Raw genomic sequence first — 13,831 nt, forward strand, 5'->3', positions numbered from 1 at the left:
CACTGTGGTAGTCAAGAAGGATAAATAAGCAAAGGCGAAGCAGTAAATTGGTTTGGAAATCCAAAGACACAAATCACTGAAAAAGGAGAATAAGGCTGGATTATTCCCATACTTTTTCCCTCACACTATTCACATTTTTTTTTACATTTTATGCCTGACATTTTGACTTGAGCCCCTTATCTCACTTTTCTTTGGATGAGCATTTGAATTACTGTACAATCACCATACACTGAACTACAAACTGCTTGAGATTTGGGTGTGACTGTATTCAAATAGACACAAGTGAAACATGCTGATATTATGCTCCTTTTGAAACTTTGTACTGAATAGTCTCATTCACACTCTGATATAGTTTGTCTTCAGTAGCGACGGCTCAACACTTTCTAATCAGAATCTATTTCTGTTCATCTTTCATGAGTTTGAAATTGGATGAACTGCCGTCAAGGCTCATTGAATAAAAGGTTCGCTTTTTAAGTGCAAATCATTTTTCCTTCTAATTTACTCACGTTTTAATTATATTTTTTCTCATAAATGAGCAAAAATTCTATCATTCTCATCTCTCAGTGTGCTGTGCCTAGCAGGAAGGACCAAAGCACTGAAAGGTCATTCTGCCAAATAGTAGACTTCTTCTCAGTCCTCATGACTACCAACACCTAGAAGACTCCTTCAAAAGATTGAATTCTAAACAATTGGCCTCATGAATTTAATTTTCAACTATGAATCATGTCAGTAATGGCAGATAATAAAATTAACATGTATAGTCAAAGAAAGGCTTTAAGCTAACCATGTTATTTCTGCTGTGCTGAATTCTGATGAGACGCCCTTAACTTCAAACATCAACTCTACTTCTCTCTCTATAGATGCAACCTGACTTGTTAAATATTTCCAGATATATCTGTTTTATTTATTTGTCCCGTTTATTTATCTCGAAGAGACAGACTGAAAATATTAACACACCTAAACAGGTTGGAGTGGTGCTTCAGTGGAACAAATGAAAAAATTAAATCGTTTCAAATTGAAACTCAACTTGCTTTTGAGTCTTTTTGTCTTCCGGATGAAGTGGAGTCATGATAAGGAACTAGTGGCCAATCTGTCCAGCGGTAGCTTGCCTGAACTTGCATAGTAAGGAATAATGACATAAATGTGGTGCTGTGAATGACTCGGCACTCTAATTTCCTGGAACTGCATTGATACACATTCTTAAACTGAACAAAGACCATTATCATAGACCTTCATTCATGAAAGCTATTCTATTTTCAGCATCCAAACTCCCACTATCTCCAAAGTCAAACCTCCTTGATCAAAGTATTTCAAAATTATTGGATGTGATTTACTATTCAGCAAGAAAGAACTGATGGAGGTTGGTAATAAATTATTGAGGGCAGCCAAAAACATCGGCCGCAATGGGATACAAGGCATGACCCACACTGACAGACCCAATCCTTATGCAGTCTGGGGTATTGCAAGCTACCTTTGTGCTAATAATTTTCTGATAATTTTACTAATAATTAGCTTTGTATGAATAACTTTCACAATGCAATACCTCACCTTCTATAGCCTCTGGTAGTACACAAGAGAATGCAGATGTTGGAATCTGGAACAATGTATAATATGCTGGAAGAACTCACTGGGCCAAGTGACATCTGTAGAGAAAGATGGGCAGTCTTTTCCGATTGAAACCCTCCATCTGTCACTATTATTATGGCCAAAAGGGAGCTGAAGGGAACAATTTGGTTTAACATCTCAATGTTTCAAACACAAGGAGCAATAAACATTATCACTAAAACTATTGTTCAGTAAAACATTTCAGGGCAATAAACAGAAACAATCTACTTTTATCCAGAACAATGCATTAGGAAATTACTGAACCAGCATGAGCAGGTAGAATTGTTCAGAAAATCTAAATTCATAAGAGATCAGAGTTTTCTGTCCAATTTTATCTGTAAAGTTATCCATTTGTAATAGTAACTCAGTTTACTGTTACGAATGGATTTTCCACAGGTATTCCTCATTAGCTGGATCTTTCCAACTCTCTCTCTTTGGTTTCATGCTTCAGCAACACCTTTGATTTGTATTTCACCGCTCTAACATGCCCCTTAGCTGTTTTCTGCCTCTTAGACCTCCTTCATTAATCTGTCAATGAAGTAGCAGAATCACCCCGGCAACCTTAGTTTCACTCTATTGTAGATATTCCCTTTGTCCATAAGACCTTAAGACCATTAAGTCCACCACATCTGCTTCACTATTCCATCATGGCTGATCCCACATCCGTCTTAACCCCTTACACCCGCCTTCTCACTGTATCCTTTGATGTTGTGACCGATCAGGAAATGATTAACTTCTGCCTTAAATATACCCACAGACTTGACCTCCACTGCTGTCTACGGCAGAGCATTCCACTGAAACACTCTGGCTTCCTCGGCTACGTGAGTCTAGGGAAGACAATCTCCAGCCCCGCCAAACGTGTGTGAGATTGAGGCACGAGCCCCGCCCTCAGTTTGTGTGGATGCTGAGTAATTCGTTACCCTGTTACAAATTAGTGCCATGAAATAACAGAGAGTACACTGCATGCAATTAAAAGATTTAGCTTTATATTTCTTAATTTGACTAAAGGATTAGTAAAGAAAAGAACAAAAAAAGAAAAAGGCCCATTTTAATGAAAGTCTAATGTGCACAAGTTGGAGCTCACAGTTTCCCCAAGTCAGCGATCCTCAATAGATCTCACCCTGGGTTTTGTCGAAGCACGGTCCCACTCCGGGTCGAATCCTATGATCTCTCCAGCGACTCCTCTCTTCATCTCTCTTGAACCACACAAATAAAACCTAAGCCCAACCTTAGTGTCCCTCACCAGAGAAACCTCCCCTTCGATTTGACCATCCTAACTGGATGGCAGACACGTCTCCTCATCTCTTATCTTCAACAATGACCCAAACATAAGCGGAAAATAAGCAGCTGGCACAGAACAGCACAAAATGAAAAACATACAACATAACAGTAAAAAGTATCAGCCAGGGCATTACACACATATTTATTGCTCACTGGCTAAAAATATTCCTCCTTACCTCTGTTCTCAATTCTGAGACCATGCCCTCTAATTCTGGAAACCTCCACCATAGAAACATCCTCTCCACATCCACCTTATCTAGTCCTTTCAACATTCAGTAGATTTCAGTGAGGTCCCTCAGCATTCTTCTAATTTCCAGTGAGTACAGGCCAAAAGCTGCCAAACAGTCCTCATATGTTAACCCCTTCATTACCGGAATCGTCCTTGTGAACCATCTCTGGACTCTCTCCAATGACAATACATCCTTTCTGAGATATGGGGCCCAAAACTGTTGACAATACCCCAAATGTGGCCTGACTAGTATCTTATAAAGGCTCGGCATTATCTCCTTGCTTTTATATTCTATTCCCCTTGAAATAAATGCCAACATTGCATTTGCCTTCTTTACCACAGGCTCAACCTGTAAATTAACCTGCTCGGAGTCTTGCACGAGGACTCCTAAGTCCCTCTGCACCTCTGATGTTTGAACCTTCTCCCCATTTAGATAATAGTCCTCACTATTGTTCCTTTTTCCAAAATGCATTATCATACATTTCCCAACCCTGTATTCCACCTGCCACTTATCCCATCTGACTGTTCCCCTCTCTGTAATTAAAAATAACTATTTTCAGTTTGCCATTTCTGAAGAAATACAACTCTGTGTCTGTTCCCACAGCCACTGCCTGAGTTTCTAATTGTTTCAGACATGTTCTGCTTTCTTTTCAGATTTCCAGCATTCGCAGTTTTGAATTTCCAAGGCCAGCTACTGATGACGTCAGATTATTAGCTCAACCAAAATACGTTGATGGGGGAAGATCTGTTAATTGACATTTGGTGAATAGGTTTTATTCTCATTTACCACTTTCCAGAGGTTGACATACCAGTTATCTTGTTATTACCTGACTTATGGTATAAATTTCTGGTAATTATGTCACGTTATGCAGAGAGAACAGCTTGTGTTTGAAAACAAAAAACATTAATTAGAGTCATAGAGATGTACAGCACAGAAACAGGCCCTTCAGCCCATCTAGTCCAAGATCAAGCCATTTAAATTGTCTACTCCCATCGACTGGCACTGGGACCATAGCCCTACGTACCCTGCCATCAATGTACCTCTCCAAACTTCCTTAAACACTGATCGAGTTTGCATGCACCACTTGTGCTGGCAATTCATTCCACACTCTCACAACCCTCTGAGTGAAGAAGTTTCCCCTCATCTTCCCCTTAAACTTTTCATCTTTCACCCTTAATCCAGGATCTCTAGTTGTAGTCCCACCCAACCTACTTGCATTAACTTTCTCTATACCCCTCATGGTTTTGTATACCTCTATCAAAATTCCTCTTGATCTTCTGCATTCTAAGGAATACAGTCCTAACCTACTCAATCTTTCCTTATAACTCAGGTCCTCCAGACACAGCAACAACCTTGTAAATTTTCTCCGTATTCTTTCAACATTGTTTACATCTTTCCTGGAGGTAGGTGACCAGAACTGCACACAATACTCTAATATATGCAATATGCTGGAGGACCTCAGGAGGTCAGGCAACATCTATGGAAAAGTGTAAACAGCTGACATTTCTGGCTGAAGCATCCCAATCAAAGGTTTTGCCCCAAGATGTCAACCGTTCCATAGATGCTGCCTGGCCTGTTAAGTTCCTCCAGTGTTTTGTGTGTATTGCTTTGACTTCCAGCATCTGCAGATTTTCTCTTGTTTGTGACATAATACTCCAAATTGGGCTTCACCAACATCTAAAACAACTTCAACATAACATCTCACCTCCTGTATTCAATAAATTGATTTATGAAAGCTAATATGACAAAAGCCTTCTTTATGGCCCTATCTACATGTGATGCCACTTTAAATGATTTGTGGACCTGTATTCACAGATTCCTTTGTTCTACAACACTCCTCAGTGCCCTACCGTTAACTGCGTAAGACCTACCAAAGTGTAAAACCTTGCACTTATCTGCATTAAATTCTATCTGCTATTTTTCACCCCATTTTTCCAGCTGATGCAAGTCCATCTGCAAACTATGATAGTTTTCCTCACAGTCCACTATACCCCCAATCATTAGCATCATCTGCAAATTTACTGGTCCGGATAAACACACTATCATCCAGATCATTGATATAGGTGACAAACAACAAAGGACCTGGTATTGATCCCTGTGGCACACCATTTGTCGCAGGCCTCAGTCAGAGAATCAACCATCTACTACCACTCTCTGGCTTCTCCCACAAAGCCAATGTCTAGTCCAATTGATGACCTCATCTTGAATGCAGAGCAACTGAGCTTTCTTGACCAACCTCCCATGCGGGACCTTGTCAGATACCTCGCTAAAGTCCATGTAGACAACATCCACTGTCTTGCCTTCATCCACTCTACTGGTGATTTCCTTGAAAAGCTCAGTAAGGTTGGTTAGGTATGATCCACCATGCATAAAGCCATGCTGACTATCTTTTATCTGTCCATGTCTATCCAAGTACTTATAAGTCCAGTCCCTTTGAATACCTTCCAAAAGCTTACCCACAACAAGATGTCAGACTCTCCGGCCTATAATTTCCTGGTTTATGTTCAGAGCCTTTTTGAAACTGCAGAACAGCATTGGCTATCCTCCAATCCTCTGGTACTTCTCCTGTCGCTAAAGATGATTTAAATATCTCTGCTAGGGCCCTGACGGTTTCTGTATTTGCCACCTGTAGAGTCCAAGTGAACACCTTGTCAAGCCTTGGGGGTTTATCCACCCTGATTTGCCTCAGGACAGCAAACACATCCTCCGCTGTTACCTATACAGGGTCCGTGAAGTTGATGTCGCTTTGCCTCACTTCTACAGATTCTGTACCCGTCTCCTGAGTAAATACAGATGCAAAGAATGTATATAAAATCTCCCCCATCTGTTTTGGCTCCACACATGAATTACCATTATCGTCTTCCAGAGGACCAATTTTGCCCCTTGCAATCCGTTTGCTCTTTATATACCTGTAGAATCTCCTTCAGCTTGTCTGCTAGAACAACTTCATGCCTTCCTTTAACTTTCTAGATTTCTTTCTTAAGTGTCTTCTTGCATTTCTTATACTCCATAAGCACCCCAGTTGTTCCTACCTGCCTATTATATCCTACTATACACCTTTTTTCTCAGTATCTCTTGAAAACCAAAGTTTCATATATTTCTTACCTTTACCTTTTATTCTGACAGGCACATTTAAGCTTTGCACTCTCAAAATTTCAGTTTTGAAGGCCTCCCACTTTCCAAGTACACCTTTGCCAGAAAACAGCCTGTCCCAAACCACACTTCTAGATCATTTCTGTTACCATCAACATTTGCATTTCCCCAATTTAGAATCTCAACTGCAGACCAGACCTATCTTTTTGCATATTTACTTTGAAACTGATGGTATTGTGGTCACTGGATGCAAAGTGCTCCTCTACACAAACTTCTGTCACTTGCTGTGTCTCATTCCCTAATAGCAGATCCAGTATCACACATTTCTTCTATGAACTGTTGAAGAAAACCTTCCTGAACATTTGACAAACCCTATCCCATCTTGTCCTTCTACAATGTGGGATTTCCAGTCAATATGTGGAAAGTTAAAAATCACCTATTATTGCAACCTTAATGTTTCTTGCAACAGTCTGCTACCTCTTTATAGATTTGTTCCTCTAAATCCCTAGGACTGTTGGGTAGTCTGGAATGTAGCCCCATTAACGTGGTCATACCTTTCTTATTTCTGAGCTCCACCCATGATGCCTCACTAAATGAGTTCTCCGATCTGTCCTGACTGAGCAATGCCGCGACATTTTCCCTGACTAGTAACGTTACGACTCTGTCATGTCTAAAACAAAGGAATCCCGGAATACTGAGCCGTCAGTCCTGCCCCTTCTGCAACCAAGTCTCTCTAGTGGTTACAGTGTCATAATTCCAGGTGTTGATCCATGCCCTGAGCTCATCCAACTTCCCCTAAGATAGTTCTTCAGGATTTTCGTTCTGCCTGCAGCTTATTTGAGAAACTCAGTGCAGACCCTTTTGTGTTCCTCGATGCACATTGCGATAGAATATTTCGTTGGTTCGGTTCACATTGACAACAGTGTATCTTGCTGAAAAAGTCCACCTGAGTCAAATGCTAAGCTCTTTATAAAAAGTAAACTGTCGAGAAGTGCTCAAGAGCTTCAGTACTGGATCCAATGATCTTCCAGGAGGTCAAATGCACTATCCTCTGACATTCTGCTCACCTTGCACTTCCACTCTGCAACACCCAAGTCTAGAAATCAGAAGCAGGCTGACCCTTCATGGGCATCTCTCCAACAAGCTCTCTGTGGAAACATAGAAAACCAACAACACCACACAGGCCCTTTGGCCCACAATACTGTGCCGAACATGTACTTACTTTAGAAATTACCCTGGGTTATTTTTCTACGCTCCATATACCTATCCAGGAATCTCTTAATGGACCCCATCGTTTCCGCCTCCACCACTGTCGCCGGCAGCCCATTCCATGCACTCACCACTCTCTGCGTAAAAAACTTACCCCTGGCATCTCCTTTATACCTACTTCCGAGCACCTTAAAACTGTGTCCTCTCATGTTAGCCATTTCAGTCCTGGGAAAAAGCCTCTGTGCCTCTCATCATCTTATACACCTCTATTAGGTCACCTCTCATCCTCTGTTGCTCCAAGGAGAAAAGGCCAAGTTCACTCAACCTATTCTCATAAGGCATGCTCCCCAATCCAGGCAACATCCTTGTAAATCTCCTCTGCACCCTTTCTATAGTTTCCACATCCTTCTTGTAGTGAAGTGATCAGAACTGTGCACAGTACTCCAAGTGAGGGTCTGACCAGGGTCCTATATAACTGTAACATTACCTCTCAGCTCTTGAAATCTATCCCATGGTTGATAAAGGCCAATACACTGTATGCCTTCTTAATCAAACAGTTAACCTTTGGACCGAGACCCCATGATCCCTCTGAACCTCCACACTGCCAAAAGTCTTACCATTAACACTATATTCTGCCATCATATTTGACCTACCAAAATGAACCACCTAACACTTATCAGGGTTGAACTCCATCTGCCACTTGTCAGCCCAATTTTACATCATATCAATGTCCCACTGTAACCTTTGACAGCCCTCCACACTTTCCACAGCACCTCCAACCTTTGTGTCATCAGCAAATTTACTAACCCATCCTTCCACTTCCTCATGCTGGTCATTTATAAAAATCATGACTAGAAGGAGTCCCAGAATGGACCCCTGAGGCACACCACTGGTCACCAACTTACATGCAGAATATGACCTGTTTACAACCACTCTTTGCCTTCTGTGGGCAACCCAGTTCTGGATCCACAAAGCAATGTCCCCTTGGATCCCATGCCTCCTTACTTTCTCAATAAGCCTTGCATGGGATACCTTATCAAATACCTTGCTGAAATCAATACACACACTACATCTACTACTGTACCTTCATCAATGTGTTTAGTCACATCCTCAAAAAATTCAATCAGGCTTGTAAGGCATGATCTGCCTTTCACAAAGGCATGCTGACTATTCCTAATCATATTATGCCTCTCCAAATGCTTATAAATCCTGCCTCTCAGGATCTTCTCCATCAAATTACCAACCACTGAAGTAAGACTCACTGGTCTAAAATTTCCTGGGCTATCTCTACTCCCTTTCTTGAACAATGGAACAACATTTGCAACCTTCCAATCCTCTGGAATCTCTCCCATCCCCATTGATGATGCAATGATCATTGCCAGAGGCTCAGCAATCTCCTCCCTCACTTCCCACAGTAGCCTGGGGTACATCTTGTCCAGACCCGGTGAATCTCCATAAAATGGTAGGTTTCATGCCAATACACTCCCAAGAAATTTTATCATCCAAAAAAAAGTTCTTATGACCCAAAAACTGCATGATATATACAAAACAGTTTCTTTTGTAAAAGTTGTAACAAATATCCTTTAATATTCTGAATCCTTTGCAACCATCTAAGAGATACAGTGTTCAAAACCACTGTTGTTATTGATCTATCAAACCCTCACACAACACTAACTAATACATTAGTGTTTTAGCTCCTGAAAGAAAAGCATCTGGACTTTTAAATGTATATAATTCCCATAGTTTGCCAGACTGCTTGCTTATTATGCAGGGATTCTAAACTGTGTTAGACAACATGGAGAATGAGAAGGAAAGATTAATTGGTCTTGTAGTAAGGTTTACAGCTTCAAGAAGTTAAGCTGTGATTAATTATGTTTTATCTGTTTTCATGCGATTATCTCCTCTCTTCAGGACCTTACATAAACAGTTCTTGTAGTGTTTCTGAGAATGATCTCATCATTCTTTATTACTTATTTTTTGACTCTTCTAATTTTCACTCAAACAATTTCCTCCATTTATCACCCTAATTCTTCCATCCAGTCTTTCAAATAACAAAGAAGGATATTATCAGCACTGAACAGCATTGAAAACAATTCTCAAAACTGAGGGTAAAAATTGCAAATTTTTTTGTGAGTAAACATTTTTGTTAGGTGGTCTTGCTTAATATGTAACAAGGCATTAAGACAAGACTTTTGCAGCAAGTCTTCTTCCACCTTTTCTCCAGCAGAATTATCAATTACTTTTTCTCCAGGATTAATGAAGCATGGAAGAGGCTGCACGAATCCTCTGCTTCAGCAACATTTGGGTTTCACCTTGTTATAGTTGTCTGTGTCTTCATGTGATTGGATGTTTTTTTTTCAATTTGCCTCCCCTTCACACAATTGTCACTTTGCATCAACTGTCCATTGTAGTAACTGGTCAGTAAAATAACTTTTCCAATGTACCTACAAAACTGATATTGTGCTGCGACAACAAGGTGAAAGCCTGGCATTACTACCACCCTATTTACAGACCGCCTTATAATAAGTTGCAGAAATGGCAGCGAACTAGAGATACAAGATCATAAGAAATGAAAGCTTGAGTAATCCTTTGAATTTGCTCCACCACTCAACAAGTCAATCACAGAGCCAAACCTTCGTCCTATTTGCAATTTCCTTAATTCATCTAAATGAAGGGTCTCAACATGAAATGTCAACTGAACATTTCTACTGTCAGATCCACTGAATAGATTCGGCAGCTCAATTTTTGCCTCAGTATCTACTACTTTCTGGCGCAGGGCATTCTGCAAATTCACAAAGTTCAAATTGTATTTATTATCAAAGTAGGTGTACATTAACAACCTTGAGATTTGTCTCATTACAGGGAGCCACAATACAAAGAAACCAAAAAAAACATACAAAAGAACTGGCTGAGGAAGATAAAATGGTATCATTTAAAGAGCACTTGGATTGGTAAATGTGGGAGTCAGGCCCAAGTGCATATGGGCTAAGTGCAGGAAATTGGGACTAGCTGTGTGGGCAGTATGGTCGGTATGGACTGGTTGGACCAAAAAGCCTGTATTTTTTCAGTAGTGCTCCATAAGAAACAACTTCTACAGCCAGTATCACCTATTGTGATGCTTACAGTCTGAAATTTGCAGCCTCTTTTCTTCAGAAAATGAATAGCATCTCTATCACAGTTCATTCATAAAGAAATGCCCTATCTTGTGGAAGGCAAACGTAAATTCAGCTCACAAAGAGTATGCTGAAAATTTATGCTCCATAGGTTTCTCATGTTTTAATGAAGCTAAATTATAATTTAAGGAGGCAATAAAGAAGAAACAGTTCTTTAACAATAAAATGCTTGGATTAATTTTTTTTTAATGGTTTTCTGTTCTTTGAGCATAATCACCAAGAATATCATGTTTTACCCTGAAACAGAAGGTAGTGTTCATTAGTATTTACTATAGCATGGCATTAATATGGCATTTATGACTGCTGTGAAGGTAATAATAATTATTATAAAATAATCCTTTACTGTTGCCACGTGACTTCAACGTTCAACTGGGAAACCTCTCTCCGCATCAAACAGATATGTGTATTCCATTCTATTTTTGCTACTACTGTGTAGAGATGTAATTGTATCTATTTCTTTTATAAAACAGATGTTACACCATAGATTTGATGAAACGTTAATCCCACAGTGACTGATCAGTGAAAGAAAATTGCTTGTAATACACTGGTTCTTTATCTTGTGACCCTGTAGACCATATTTGAACTTCATCATTCTTTAAATTATCATTAGTAATTTGGCCAGGAAGTAATGTGGCAACAAAGGCTAGAGACTTCATTAGTTTTTACTATCACTTGTTCTAACCTTGTGATACAAGAAGAAGAATTAATAGCAACCAGAAATCAACAAGACCTATCTTTAAGCAGTTTTCATGTCAGGGTTTGGAGACTGTACTGTGCATTTGTGATTAGTCTTAGATTTCATTGTGTTATTTGATATGCCGAAGTAATTTAAAATAGGCACAGAATAATGCATAATTTGGATCAATGTTTGCAGTTAATAAGCAGCCAATTTAAACTACTCCGTGTGTTTTACAGTAGAATTAATCCAGAAGGAGAAGGATAAGATCTGCTCTATATGGCAGTGCAACTGTTTCTTTACAAAAGGCTTGAGATGAATAGCACTGGATACCATTTTCATCAGCTGCTGCATAAGAAATAGTACATTTTAGTTCAGTCACAAAACCTATCAAAAATTAATTTTGTCACCAATGATCACAGAGAATGTGAGCGATTTCCAAACACTATGATATTAAAATACTATTTATATGCAAATAATGATCTCCCACATTTTCTCATTTTGATGCAAAATAAATGTCACTTTCATTTTAATGAATTGTAATGAATTATAACCTTTCCCCTTATCTGCATCTGAAGAAATATGTGACAAAATGATACATGATAGAAGAGCATTGAAAAAGATTTTCTGTGCTTCTGCTGGTTAGTGAACAATACATTATATGTGTAATAGATTGAAGATAAAGTGCATGAAATAATCATAAGATAGTCACCTCCTGAATTACCCCTTAGAAAAATAGTGTAAAGACTGGTCAGCTTCTGGTCAAATGGGGCTTTCAGGAGAATTCAGTTTTTTTATGAATGATCAGCATGTCTGCAGGGTTTTGACTTTTCCCTATTCATAACCAGGATGTGAGTTACTGTAAATACAATGTCCATTCCCCATCACTATCTTCCTCTCTGAAGGTAATGGTGGGCCATCACCTGCAGGGTTTTATACAGGTCAGTGGTGTGCTCCGCACTCCGAGGGCAGGTATAGTCATATTGCTGTGGTTCTGGAGAAGAGCATTAATTTTGCTGGTCGGAATGGCCAACAATCCAGTAGTTTTGCTGGTTTGCGGTGATTACTGTTTTTGACAGGACATGAATCTAGTGATACAATTCCATTCCACCCGGGCTTACTGATGGTGCTCTATCATGAATCCAGCCAGAGCAGTCAGTTCAATTACTTTACTGCTACTTTCCTAATTATTGATGCTGCTGATGTTTCCCATAACCCCATTAAATACCCGAGCTGGTTTCCCAGCGGAATAGGTGAATCATGCACAGTGGGAAAAAAAGGTGTCAAAGTTAATGTGCACTTTGGACCCTAAAGAGCATGTGCGCAGGTGATCTTTTAATCATTTTTAGGAGCTGGGGTTATCCCAACCATCTGAACCTCTCCCACGTCAAATCCACTCTGTGGTACCTCATCGAGTGTTGCTATATACTGAATTCCCACACTCAGCAAGGATTCAGCCCAAACTTTGATGTATCAGAATCAGATTTAATGTTACTAGCATATGTCATGAAATTTCTTGTTTGGCAACACATTATAATAAAAAACTATAACTAGAATAAGAAATATATATTTAAAATATATATTAATATCAATATAATATACAATATATATAGATTTAAAACAGTACTCTGCAAAAGTCTATATATTAGGGAAGTACAGAGGTAAGGGTTTTGAAGCTGGGAGATTAATAACGAGGGTATGATGGTGTTGAATGCTGAACTGGAAGCAATAAATGTTCTGAAGCTCCAGACCTCAATATGTTCACAATAGTCCATCGCTTTGTGTCAGAGTTTGATTGAATGAATAAAGAGACACTGTAAATAATTACTGTTGGCTTGTTTTTGCTGCACTTTTTAAATGAGGCTGAACTTTGGACTGTGTTTTCTGGTGGAGTTGCTCCCAACCAGTCTTTAAGATCCAGTTTCCACTGCTGATAGCAGCCTTTTGTACCAGAATTACTTCACGGTAGCGTGGCGGTTAGTGCTTCACTTTACAGCACCAATCGTAAGATCGGAGCTCTGTCTGCGAGGACTTTGTGCATCCCCCCTGCGACTGCATGGGCTTCCTGCAAGTGCGCCAGTTTCCTCCCACATTCCAAAGATGTATGATTTGGGTTAGCGAGTTGTGGGCATGCTATATTGGCACTGGAAGTGTGGTGATATTTTCAGGCTGCCCAGCACAATCCTTACTAATTTGATTTGACGCAAACCATCAGATATAGGAGCAGAATTAGGCCCTTTGAGTCTGCTTCACCATTTCATCGTGGCTGATCCATTTCCCTCTCAGCCCCAATCTCCTGCCTTCTTCCCGTATCCCATCATATCCTGACTAATCAAGAATCTATCAACTCTTGCCTTAAATATACCCAATAATTTGGGCTCCACAGCCGCTATCGGCAACAAATTCCACATACATTCACCACTGTCTGGCTAAAGAAATTCTTCCTCTTCTCCGATGCATTTCACTCTATGTTTCACTGTATATGTGACAAAGTTAATCTTTAGAAAAGGTTTGAAATTTCTCCAGCTCCTGTGTCCTTTCACATTGCTAAATCTTTAGCCCAG

This window comes from Hemitrygon akajei, chromosome 11 (assembly GCF_048418815.1).
Source record: "Hemitrygon akajei chromosome 11, sHemAka1.3, whole genome shotgun sequence".
NCBI classification, from domain to species: Eukaryota; Metazoa; Chordata; class Chondrichthyes; order Myliobatiformes; family Dasyatidae; genus Hemitrygon; species Hemitrygon akajei.